The sequence below is a fragment of the Choloepus didactylus genome, chromosome 15 (assembly GCF_015220235.1).
Source record: "Choloepus didactylus isolate mChoDid1 chromosome 15, mChoDid1.pri, whole genome shotgun sequence".
Taxonomy (NCBI): Eukaryota; Metazoa; Chordata; class Mammalia; order Pilosa; family Megalonychidae; genus Choloepus; species Choloepus didactylus.
The window spans coordinates 62132918-62147488 of record NC_051321.1 but is presented as its reverse complement, the minus strand read 5'-3'; positions in this window follow the sequence as shown (position 1 = coordinate 62147488).

The window sequence follows — 14571 nt, the reverse complement described above, 5'->3', positions numbered from 1 at the left end:
TTAATAGACAGAGGGGAAAAATATGACAAACATAAACCAAAGGATAAGATGGCTGATTCAAGAAATGCCTTCACGGTTATAACGTTGAATGTAAATGGATTAAACTCCCCAATTAAAAGATATAGATTCGCAGAATGGATAAAAAAAATGAACCATCAATATGTTGCATACAAGAGACTCATCTTAGACACAGGGACACAAAGAAACTGAAAGTGAAAGGATGGAAAAAAATATTTCATGCAAGCTACAGCCAAAAGAAAGCAGGTGTAGCAATATTAATCTCAGATAAAATAGACTTCAAATGCAGGGATGTTTTGAGAGACAAAGAAGGCCACTACGTACTAATAAAAGGGGCAATTCAGCAAGAAGAAATAACAATCGTAAATGTCTATGCACCCAACCAAGGTGCCACAAAATACATGAGAGAAACACTGGCAAAACTAAAGGAAGCAATTGATGTTTCCACAATAATTGTGGGAGACTTCAACACATCACTCTCTCCTATAGATAGATCAACCAGACAGAAGACCAATAAGGAAATTGAAAACCTAAACAATCTGATAAATGAATTAGATTTAACAGACATATACAGGACATTACATCCCAAATCACCAGGATACACATACTTTTCTAGTGCTCATGGAACTTTCTCCAGATAGATCATATGCTGGGACATAAAACAAGCCTCAATAAATTTAAAAAGGTTGAAATTATTCAAAGCACATTCTCTGACCACAATGGAATACAATTAGAAGTCAATAACCATCAGAGACTTAGAAAATTCACAAATACCTGGAGGTTAAACAACACACTCCTAAACAATCAGTTGGTTAAAGAAGAAATAGCAAGAGAAATTGCTAAATATATAGAGACGAATGAAAATGAGAACACAACATACCAAAACCTATGGGATGCAGCAAAAGCAGTGCTAAGGGGGAAATTTATAGCACTAAACGCATATATTAAAAAGGAAGAAAGAGCCAAAATCAAAGAACTAATGGATCAACTGAAGAAGCTAGAAAATGAACAGCAAACCAATCCTAAACCAAGTAGAAGAAAAGAAATAACAAGGATTAAAGCAGAAATAAATGACATAGAGAACAAAAAAACAATAGAGAGGATAAATATCAGCAAAAGTTGGTTCTTTGAGAAGATCAACAAGATTGACAAGCCCCTAGCTAGACTGACAGAATCAAAAAGAGAGAAGACCCATATAAACAAAATAATGAATGAAAAAGGTGACATAACTGCAGATCCTGAAGAAATTAAAAAAATTATAAGAGGATACTATGAACAACTGTATGGCAACAAACTGGATAATGTAGAGGAAATGGACAATTTCCTGGAAACATATGAACAACCTAGACTGACCAGAGAAGAAATAGAAGACCTCAACCAACCCATCACAAGCAAAGAGATCCAATCAGTCATCAAAAATCTTCCCACAAATAAATGCCCAGGGCCAGATGGCTTCACAGGGGAATTCTACCAAACTTTCCAGAAAGAACTGACACCAATCTTACTCAAACTCTTTCAAAACATTGAAGAAAATGGAACACTACCTAACTCATTTTATGAAGCTAACATCAATCTAATACCAAAACCAGGCAAAGATGTTACAAAAAAGGAAAACTACTGGCCAATCTCCCTAATGAATATAGATGCAAAAATCCTCAACAAAATACTTGCAAATCGAATCCAAAGACACATTAAAAAAATCATACACCATGACCAAGTGGGGTTCATTCCAGGCATGCAAGGATGGTTCAACATAAGAAAATCAATCAATGTATTACAACACATTAACAAGTCAAAAGGGGAAAATCAATTGATCATCTCAATAGATGCTGAAAAAGCATTTGACAAAATCCAACATCCCTTTTTGATAAAAACACTTCAAAAGGTAGGAATTGAAGGAAACTTCCTCAACATGATAAAGAGCATATATGAAAAACCCACAGCCAGCATAGTACTCAATGGTGAGAGACTGAAAGCCTTCCCTCTAAGATCAGGAACAAGACAAGGATGCCCGCTGTCACCACTGTTATTCAACATTGTGCTGGAAGTGCTAGCCAGGGCAATCTGGCAAGACAAAGAAATAAAAGGCATCCAAATTGGAAAAGAAGAAGTAAAACTGTCATTGTTTGCAGATGATATGATCTTATATCTAGAAAACCCTGAGAAATCGACGATACAGCTACTAGAGCTAATAAACAAATTTAGCAAAGTAGCGGGATACAAGGTTAATGCACATAAGTCAGTAATGTTTCTATATGCTAGAAATGAACAAACCGAAGAGACACTCAAGAAAAAGATACCATTTTCAATAGCAACTAAAAAAATCAAGTACCTAGGAATAAACTTAACCAAAGATGTAAAAGACCTATACAAAGAAAACTACATAACTCTACTAAAAGAAATAGAAGGGGACCTTAAAAGATGGAAAAATATTCCATGTTCATGGATAGGAAGACTAAATGTCATTAAGATGTCAATTCTACCCAAACTCATCTACAGATTCAATGCAATCCCAATCAAAATTCCAACAACCTACTTTGCAGACTTGGAAAAGCTAGTTATCAAATTTATTTGGAAAGGGAAGATGCCTCGAATTGCTAAAGACACTCTAAAAAAGAAAAACGAAGTGGGAGGACTTACACTCCCTGACTTTGAAGCTTATTATAAAGCCACAGTTGCCAAAACAGCATGGTACTGGCACAGAGATAGACATATAGATCAATGGAATCGAATTGAGAATTCGGAGATAGACCCTCAGATCTATGGCCGACTGATCTTTGATAAGGCCCCCAAAGTCACTGAACTGAGTCATAATGGTCTTTTCAACAAATGGGGCTGGGAGAGTTGGATATCCATATCCAAAAGAATGAAAGAGGACCCCTACCTCACCCCCTACACAAAAATTAACTCAAAATGGACCAAAGATCTCAATATAAAAGAAAGTACCATAAAACTCCTAGAAGATAATGTAGGAAAACATCTTCAAGACCTTGTATTAGGTGGTCACTTCCTAGACTTTACACCCAAAGCACAAGCAACAAAAGAGAAAATAGATAAATGGGAACTCCTCAAGCTTAGAAGTTTCTGCACCTCAAAGTAATTTCTCAAAAAGGTAAAGAGGCAGCCAACTCAATGGGAAAAAATTTTTGGAAACCATGTATCTGACAAAAGACTGATATCTTGCATATATAAAGAAATCCTACAACTCAATGACAATAGTACAGTCAGCCCAATTATAAAATGGGCAAAAGATATGAAAAGAAAGTTCTCTGAAGAGGAAATACAAATGGCCAAGAAACACATGAAAAAATGTTCAGCTTCACTAGCTATTAGAGAGATGCAAATTAAGACCACAATGAGATACCATCTAACACCGATTAGAATGGCTGCCATTAAACAAACAGGAAACTACAAATGCTGGAGGGGATGTGGAGAAATTGGAACTCTTATTCACTGTTGGTGGGACTGTATAATGGTTCAGCCACTCTGGAAATCAGTCTGGCACTTCCTTAGAAAACTAGATATAGAGTTACCATTCGATCCAGCGATTGCACTTCTCGGTATATACCCGGAAGATCGGAAAGCAGTGACACGAACAGATATCTGCACGCCAATGTTCATAGCAGCATTATTCACAATTGCCAAAAGATGGAAACTACCCAAATGTCCTTCAACAGATGAGTGGATAAATAAAATGTGGTATATACACACGATGGAATACTACGCGGCAGTAAGAAGGAACGATCTCGTGAAACATATGACAACATGGATGAACCTTGAAGACATAATGCTAAGCGAAATAAGCCAGGCACAAAAAGAGAAATATTATATGCTACCACTAATGTGAACTTTGAAAAATGTAAAACAAATGGCTTATAATGTAGAATGTAGGGGAACTAGCAATAGAGAGCAATTAAGGAAGGGGGAACAATAATCCAAGGAGAACAGATAAGCTATTTAACGTTCTGGGGATGCCCAGGAATGACTATGGTCTGTTAATTTCTGATGGATATAGTAGGAGCAAGTTCACAGAAATGTTGCTATATTAGGTAACTTTCTTGGGGTAAAGTAGGAACATGTTGGAAGTTAAGCAGTTATCTTAGGTTAGTTGTCTTTTTCTTACTCCCTTGTTATGGTCTCTTTGAAATGTTCTTTTATTGTATGTTTGTTTTCTTTTTAACTTTTTTTTCATACAGTTGATTTAAAAAAGAAGGGAAAGTTAAAAAAAAAAAAAAAACAAGGAAAATAAAAAAAGATGCAGTGCCCCCTTGAGGAGCCTGTGGAGAATGCAGGGGTATTTGCCTACCCCACCTCCATGGTTGCTAACATGACCACAGACATAGGGGACTGGTGGTTTGATGGGTTGAGCCCTCTACCACAGGTTTTACCCTTGGGAAGACGGTTGCTGCAAAGGAGAGGCTAGGCCTCCCTATGGTTGTGCCTAAGAGCCTCCTCCCGAATGCCTCTTTGTTGCTCAGATGTGGCCCTGTCTCTCTAGCTAAGCCAACTTGAAAGGTGAAATCACTGCCCTCCCCCCTACGTGGGATCAGACACCCAGGGGAGTGAATCTCCCTGGCAACGTGGAATATGACTCCCGGGGAGGAATGTAGACCTGGCATCGTGGGACGGAGAACATCTTCTTGACCAAAAGGGGGATGTGAAAGGAAATGAAATAAGCTTCAGTGACAGAGAGATTCCAAAAGGAGCCGAGAGGTCACTCTGGTGGGCACTCTTACGCACACTTTAGACAACCCTTTTTAGGTTCTAAAGAATTGGGGTAGCTGGTGGTGGATACCTGAAACTACCAAACTACAACCCAGAACCCATGAATGTCGAAGACAGTTGTATAAAAATGTAGCTTATGAGGGGTGACAAGGAGATTGGGAAAGCCGTAAGGACCACACTCCACTTTGTCTAGTTTATGGATGGATGAGTAGAAAAATAGGGGAAGGAAACAAACAGACAAAGGTACCCAGTGTTCTTTTTTACTTCAGTTGCTCATTTTCCCTCTAATTATTATTCTTGTTATTCTTGTGTGTGTGCTAATGAAGGTGTCAGGGATTGATTTGGGTGATGAATGTACAAGTATGTAATGGTACTGTGAACAATCGAAAGTACGATTTGTTTTGTATGACTGCGTGGTATATGAATATATCTCAATAAAATGAAGTTAAAAAAAAAAAAAAAAGCAATTCATCACATACAAGAAACAGTCAATAAGACTAAGTTTCGATTTCTCATCAGAAACCATGGAGGCAAGAGGGCAGTAGGATGATATATTTAAGATAGTGAAATATAAAAACTGCCAGCCAAGAATTCTTTATCCAACAAAACTATCCTTAAAAATAAAGGAGAATTTAAATCATTCACAGATAAACAAAAGCTGGTAGAGTTCATTTACAAGAGACATGCCCTACTAGAAATCCTAAGGGAAGATTGAAAAGAAAAGACAGGAGAGAGAGGCCTGGGGGAGAGTATAGAAATGAAGATTACCCATAAGGGTAACTAAAAGGGTAAAAAGAAATGCAAAATCAAAATATGACATATCTTGAAGCAAGTACTGCTTTTACAGTAATACCATTGAATGTTAATGGATTAGACTCCATAGACAAGACACAGAATGGCAGGATGGATGGAAAAAATATGATCCATCTATATGCAGTCTTATAAGAGATTCACCTTAGACACAAGGATATGAATAGACTGAAAGTGAAAGGTTGGAAAAAGATATTCCACACAAACAGCAACCAAAATAGAACTGGGGTAACAATAGTAATATCAGACAAAATTGAATTTAAATGCAAAAAAGTTATAAGAGACAAAGAAGGACAACATATATTAATAAAAAGGCAATCCACCAAGAAGAAACAACAACCATAAATATTTATGTATCCAACCAGGGTGCCCCAAAATACATGAGGCAAGCACTGGCAAAACTGAAGGGAGTAATACACTTCTCTAAAATAATACTGGGAGACTTCAATACACCACTCTTATCAATAGATAGACCATCTAGACAGAGAATCAATAAAGAAACAGAAAACTGAAATAATATGATAAATAAACTAGCCTTAGACATATACAGAACTTTGTACCAGCAGGATATACATTATTCTCAAGTGTTCATGGATCATTCTCAAGGATAGACAACATGCTGGGTCACAAAACAATTCTCAATAAATTTAAAAAGGTTGAAATTATATGAAGCATTTTCTCTGATCCTAATGGAATGAAGCTGGAAATCAATAATGGGTAAAAAACTGGAAAATTCACAATGATATGGAGGTTAAAAAATGTATTCTTAAATAATCAGTGGGTCAAAGAAAATTTGCAAGAGAAATCAGTAGATATCTTGAGATGAATGAAAATGAAAACACAACAAATCAAAATGGGATGCAGTGAAGGCAGTGCTGAAAGGGAAATTTATAGCCTAAATATTTACATTAAAATAGAAGAAAGAGCAAAAATCAAATACCTAACTACACACCCAGAGGACACAGAACAAGAAAGGCAAAGTAATCCCAAAGCAAGCAGAAGGAAAAAAAAAATAATAAAGATTAGAGCAGAAATAAATGAAATTGAGAATAAAGAAAAAGAGAGAGAGAATTAACAAAATCAAAAGTTGGTTCTTTGAAAAAATCAATAAAATCAACAAATCCTTAGATAGACTGACAAAGAAAAAAAGAGAGGAGATGCAAATAAATAAAATTAGAAATGAGAGGGGGAACATTACTACTGACCTCACAGAAATAAAAAGGATCGTAAGCAGATACTATGAACAATTTTATGCCAATAAATTAGACAACCTAGATGATATGGACAAATTCCTAGTTACACATGAACAAGCTACATTGACTCTAGAAGAAACAGAAGACTTCAACAGACAATTACAAGTAAAGAGATTGAATCAGTCATCAAAACCCTCTCATCAGAGAAAAGCCCAGATGAATTGGCTTCACAGGTGAATTCTACCAATCATTCCAAAAAGAATTAATACCAGTCCTATTCAAACTCTTCCAAAAAATTGAAGAACAGGGAACACAAAAATCAGTAGTGTTTCTATATACTAGTAATAAGCAATCTGAGGAGGAAGTCAAGAAAAAAAAATCCATTTGCAATAGCAACTAAAAGAAACAAATAGCTAGGAAAAAATTTAATCAAGGATGTAAAGGACTTGTATTCAGAAAACAATAAAACATTGTTAAAAGACATCAAAGACCTAAATAAATGGAAGAACATACCGTGTTCATGGATTGGAAAACTAAATATCATTAAGATGTTAATTCTATCCAAATTGATTTACAGAATCAATGCAATCCCAATCAAAATTCCAATGGCCTACTTTGCAGAAATGGAAAAGTCAATCATCAAATTTATTTGGAAGGGTAAGGGGCCCCAAGTAGCCAAAAACATCTTGAAAAAGAAGAATGAAGTTGGAGGATTCACAATTCCTGACCTTAAAGTATACTACAAAGCTACACTGTCAAAACAGCATGATACTGGCATAAAGATAGATATATTGATCAATGCAATCAAATTGAGAGCTCAGAAACAGACCTACACATTTATGGCCAATTGATTATTGACAAGGCTGTCAAATCCACTCAACTGGGAAAAAACAGTCTCAACAAATGTGCTATGAGAACAGGGTATCCATATTGAAAAGAATGAAAGAGGACCCCATATCTCATGCTTTATGCAAAAATTAACTCAAGATGGATCAAATACCTAAATATATAAGAGCCAGGACCATAAAACTACTGGAAGAAAATATAAGAAAGCATCTGCAAAACCTTGTGATAGGTGGTGGTTTCTCAGACTTTACACCCAAAGCACAAGCACCAAAAGAAAAAAAATGGAACAATTGGACCTCTGCAAAATAGAAGACTTTAGTGCTTCACAGGACTTTGTCAAAAAGGTGAGAAGGCAGCCTACTCAATGGGAGAAGATATTTGGAAACCACAAATCTGATTAGGATTTAATATCAGAATATAAAAAGAAATCCTACAACTCAACAATAAAAAGACAACCTAATTTAAAAATGGACAAAAGACTTGAATAGACATTTCTCCAAAGAGGAAATACAAATGGCTAAAAAGCACATGAAAAAGTGCTCAATATCACTAGTTATTAGGGAAATGCAAGTGAAAACCAAAATGAGATATCATTTCACACCTACTAGAATGACTACTATTAAACAAACAGAAAACTACAAGTGTTGGAGAGGATGTGGAGAAAAGGAACACTCTATTGCTGTGGAAGACAGCTTGGTGGTTCCTCAGGAAGCTAAGTATAAAACTGACATGATCTAGCAATCCCACTACTAGGTATAAATTCAGAAGAACTGATAGTGGGGAGTCAAACAGACATTTGCACACCAATGTTCATAATAGCATTATTCACAATTTCCAAAAGATGGAAACCACCCAAGCGTTCACCGTCTGGGCGAATAGATAAAAAAAAATGTGACATACATACAATGGAATATCATTCATCTGTAAGTAGAAATGAAGTCCTGATGCATGTGGCAATGTGGATGACACTCGAGGACATTATGTTGAATGAAATAAGCCAAACACAAAAGGACAAATATTGTATGATCTCACTAATATGAACTAAATATAATGTGTAAATGCATTAATATGTAGAATATCAGTTACCAGGAGATGGAAAGAGGGTAGAGAATGGGGAGCTGATGCTTATTTTGTACAGAAATTTTAATAAGGTTGATTGTAGATGTTTGGAAATGCATAGAGATTATGGTAGCACATTATTGTGAACATAATTAACAGCCCTGAATCATGTGTGTGATTGTGGTTGGAAGGGGAAATTTAGGGTTGTATATATCACTAGAAAGAATGGTAGAGGATGAAATATGGGACTGTATAAAATAGTGAACCCTGTTGTGGACGATGAAGGTAGTTAGTAGTACAGATTTAAGAATGTTCTTCCATCAACTAGAACAAGCATATGTCATCATTACAAAGTGTTAATAATAGGATGGTGCGTGGTAAAAAATACACCTAATGCAAACTAAGGACTATAGTTAACAATAATATTATAATATTCTTCCATCAATATTAACAAAGGTACCAGACTAATGCTAAGTGTCAGTAATGGTGGTGGTGGGGGGGTATAAGGGTATGGGATTTTTCTTTTTGGAACAATGGAAATGCTCTATAATTGTTAGTGGTGATGAAATCACAATTGTGATTATACTGACAGCCATTGATTGTACACGTTGGATGCATTGTATGGTGTGTGAATAAAACTGCTTTAATTTTAAGAAAAGAATTATTCAAGGTACTCAATTTCACATAAATCATCCTGCTCAGAAATGAGACTGTATAAAAATTCCTACTTGCAACCATTGATTTCAGTTTCAGAATTCACCAGCTGGTGACAAGCAGAATGCACAAGAGGTAGTCAGTGGTCCAGATTACTTTACAAGTACCCAGATCCTTCCCAAACAGTTCTCCTCATAGGAGATAAATCTAGTGAAGGATTGGCCATGATGGTTGGGGATGGATAGGAAGATAGCCATGATTATGGGGTGTAATGTAAAGTCTAGGAGTCAGAAACTGTATTCTGGTTCCAACTCTTTCACTAATTATGCAATCTTGAGCCCAAATTGTTCCTTTATATTTCATTTTTTTAAAAAATATGTAAAAGGAGAATACAGTGTAACAAAATTTAAAAATACTTCATAAACTTTATCATACTATGTAAATACAAGGTGTTATTAATAATTGCAAACTCTCTTAACCTAGGCCAATGACTGTGAATCTGGGTAAGGGTTCAAAGCCAGCAATCTTGTATGGTTCAAAAGTTTGCTCGGGCCGTAACATCCAGCTTCTTTCTAATTTTCTGAATGATCAATTCACCACCTCACCAAGTGCCTAATAATTAAATTGAGATTGGACTGATTTTGTTTCTTATCATTTTGTAGCCAGTTCACCTAGACACAAAGCTTCCTACTCTGCCTAGTAATTATCATCATCATCATCATGATTTAGTAAGTATTTATAAGTGCACAGTATCGTGTGAATGATAGAGTTGGTTTGTATTATTGTGGTTGTCCTTTTCTTATTTTTTTAAAAATCTACTTTCAACACTCTAAGGACTCTTTAGCCAGTTCGTCACATTATAGTGATGACAGCTACACACTGAAGGCCATACTCTTGCCCTGACCTTTGCTCTAATGATGCCAGTGCCACACAATTATGATGCTCTCCTTGACAGTCAGAGTGAACAAGGGAAAATGCAGACTGAGGTGTGAATGGAACAGTCAGAGAGGACAGTAGCATCCTGTGCTGCAGAAAAATTAGCAAAATTCTAAGGAAAACCTGGAGAAAATCTATGAGTGGGACACCAAATGAAAATGCTTGCTATTGCTTAAAATCTGTTCCCATAGTATCTGATAGTGGTGTTACTGGAATCATCTTGTATTTACCAATCTACTACTGCTTACTGAATTAGAGTTTTAAGTAGAATTCTTACCAGTTCATCTAATTCTTCCTGTCACAATGTCATAAAAACAGAAATCACAGAAATGTGATTAATAGCCAGATAAAGGGATGTTCATGGCTAGGACCAAATGTAACAGTGGTCAAAAAGGATGTTATTTATTATTTATATCTATAAAGAAAGCTATAAATTTGACTATATTTTATTGTTTGTAATATGTAATCTGATAGAAATATATTGAGAGTATATTAGTTTTTTTTTTTTTTTTTTAGAAATGCACTAAAAATGCATTAAAATGTATACAATAGCATAAAGGTTGCAAAAATATTAGGACACTCAAAGGTGGAAACTCATTCAAAATAGATGATTAAATTTCAGGTGAAATAGCTATTAAATTGAGCATAAAATGTGAATTTTAATTAAACTGGTATTAGAGTAGTGGTCCTCAAACTAAAATGTTCAAATCATCTGGAAATAGCCTGTTAAAAAAGGCAGAATTCTAGGTCTTAAACCTAGAGACACTGACTCAATAGACCTGGAATGGGGTCTTCAAAGTTACATTTTACATTAATATCTCAGGTGATTATGGTTCAAGTGCCCCTCCCATTATGTTCTGAGAAAGATTTTTAGAGAAATTGACTTACAGTCATTAAATTCTCAGCTGAATAGATAGGTAGTAGAGATTTGCAGATTAGAATACATTACTGAGAATCACCCAGAAAATCTACAAAAGGAATTTGAGAAACATCTAACAATGTCTTTTAAGCAAAGGCCCTCATGAACTGAGATACCAATAAAGGGTTATTAAACGTAACCAGGTTTCTCATGCCCTTTTTATGTTTGCATTGAGGAAAAATGGATAACACTCGTTAATCTCTTTGACTAAGGCCCTTGTTGCTTATGAAAACTATTTTCCCTTTTGCTATGTATATCAAATGCAGTCATCATATAACCCTTGCCAAGTTTTCATACATAGATATTATTTGTCACAGTGTTTCCTTAAAAAAGCAAAATGTAGTTGAAAGTGGATTTATCTATAAATCCATTTTTTTTTTCCAGGAAGAATAATAAAATGAGGGAAGGAGAACTATCACGTCTCTTGTATGGAAGGGCTTCCAGATGGAGCCTGTAGAGAATTATAAGAACACAGTTAGCACTTCTTCCATCATTTACACCCTTTGACTGAGGAAACAAAGCCAGTTTACAAGCCCAAGATTCTTCATCAAATTATTGATGATTAGCATGTTCAAGCACAAAAATGAGGCCATCAGTGATGTATGAGAATCTTTTTAGGGTTTGCCTTGGTCATGAATCATTCATGCGTTAGTTCTACTGAACCCATTTGATATATAAATTGGATGGTTTGGGGTCATCAGCCATGTTTTATGGCATGCTGGGTACATGTGGTTGAGAAGCAACAGCCAGTAATCTCTTCTGCCCCATCCCTGGGTATAATTTTAGGATTAGCTGAGTATTATTTGAGCATCCCTGAACCTGCATGGCAAGGCCTTGTGGGTCAGTAAGTAAGCCTATGACCCATGCAGCCAGCAAAAATACAAAAGCCCATAGCCAGGATGAACATTAATATTATGACAGTCGGTGAGGACCAGTTTCTAGGGCTGCTACTTGTATCATGACAGCCAGGCATGGTGCTATTTAATCCGTGCAGAGAGACTGTATAATGCTTTCTCCAGGCTTGCTATGCATCACGTGTTTGCAAGTCCATGTGTTGCGCCTTGTATGGCTTATAGGCACTCATGGCAGGGTAAAGGGAGGTCATTTTTTTCATGTGATTGGCATCCATCTGACACAGCTTTCCTCTACCTCTAAACGTGACCCGATCATTCTACTACTTGGTTTGGGAGCTATAATCTCTACTTTCTAGTGACTCCTGCAGTGATGGGAAGTGGTTCTATCTAATTAATATGGCAACAGGAGAAGGGATTATCCTCACTCCGTGGAGTGTTACCCCAGCTATAGGATGCCAATGTTTGGTTTTGAAGCAGAAGTCACAGCCTTTAGTAACTATTTTAGCCAAAGATGGGCCTAGAGGCAATCCTCTTTATGTGCCCATTTCACCAGGGCAGAGAAGCCTTTGAAGCCTGAGGTGCTATGGGCCCAGATGGCCAGCTGTTGGGAGAAGCTTGGGGGCCTGAGTGATCAGTCTCTCAGTGAACTTCCAGACATACTGTACAAAAACGAATTTTAAATAGTTTATCATCAGTGTCATCGAACAGTGACTCTGGTGTGGTAAGTAGAGTGTGTATAGAAATGGGTGAGGCTGCAAACTGTTTTCAAATGTGGACCCCTGACCAGAGTCTTTCTTTATGAGAAAATTACTTTGTTTCCACTGGACTGACTCCTTAGCAGACCCTTTGGCCACCACCCTAGAAATAGTGAAGAAGTGAGGACTGGGCAACTGACAGCTCAGAGAATCCTGGAATGCCAACTGGACTGCTTCCAGCTCTGCCAACCATGCAAGCCAAAAACAGCCATCTTGGGTAGGTGGGGTGTTTGAGGCCAGGTAAAATGCCATGGCCCTTCAGTGATCTGCGTCGCACATAATGATGGTGTTGACATAGGTGAGCTATACTGACTCCCTTTCCATGTCAGAACATTGGTCCCAAGGGGGACCCCACTTGGCTAGAGGATGGGGCAAAGAGGTGCCATTGGCAGCATCTTGAGATCCGTGGGCAAGAGGCTGAACATGGGGGAAGCCACATCCTCCTGTAATTTGGAAAGTTTCTGTTTATCGGGTTTAACCCTCTCCAGTAGGTACCATTTCCATCTTGCCAGTGAGGCTCCAGTGGCCGAGCTGAGCAGCTCCTGGGAATTATCTCTCACCCATGGCATTATGGAAATCCACGTGCACAGGCTGACTGGGTGTGGCCTTGTAAGCACCTCCATTTTAAGAAGATCACTATAAACAGCCAGGATTTACCATGCTTAGTCCAAGGACTCCAAGAGGCATATTTGGAGGTAGCCAAGGCCTCTAAACTAAAATCTGTTCCCAGTGGAAAAAGGAGCATGGCTTTGGAAATACCCTATGTGCCAATTCTAAGGTGCAATGCTGGGGCTCTTGCCAGTAGAAAGCAGCAGATGTACATGTGATGTTGTATATGGGCTGTAATGAGACTAAGAGATGTGGAATGTGGTACCTCAGAACATGAATAAGCCTCATAGGAGTTGTGCATGTCTTGATGTCAGGGTTGGCATGTGTTGGATGGTGGTGGAGATCTGGCTGCCCTTAGAGGACCTGGTGATACACAGGAATTTGATAAAGTTCCATGGCCCTTGTATTGAATGGGACGCTATTGCTCAATCTCATTTTTGTAAATGAGGTGTTTATGTGACTAGGTCCTCTTGGAGGTCCTCTTTAGAGTCACCCCTTAATCAGATGCCAGCTATATAGTGCCAGTTTAAGCAATTGCCTTTTTTAAAGACCATTTGTTAAGGTCTTGGCAGCAGCAGCAGCTAGGAATTTTTTATATTTATTTTTTCATTCATTCATTTATTTTTTAGATACTGGCACTGAGAAAAACATGTTGGCCAAATCGGTCACAGCAAAGCAACTGCCCATGCTCCCATATATGTCTTTTATTAATTAGATGATGTTAGGGACAGGAGTTTTGATTGGAAGGACTCGCGTATTAAGGTTGGTGGAGGCTTTAAGAACTGGCCAAACAGGACTATTGAATGGGGAGATGTTGATCCCAATGAGTGACTCCCCTCTTTTAGGAGATCTTGGATTATAGGCTGGAGTCCACAGTACTTTGTTTCAGGTGATATTGTAGTGTTTATTGCCTTGATTGGCAGGGGTAGTTCTACGGGTATCCCATTTGACATGGCACTCCAAGAGAGCCAAAGATATGATCTTATTCCAGGTGATGTGTTAAAGCATAAATACTTATAGTGGGGAAAGTAAGAGCAAGAGGCGCCACTGCTAGAGGTAGCTATTTCATAGTTTTTCAATAGTCATAACTTCCGGTGGCGGGGGGGGGGGGCAGGGGTCTTGGACTTTGATATGCAGGAGGCGAAGCAGGGTCTCCAAGGTCCCTTCTAGGGTAGCCACCGGGGCCTAAGCCA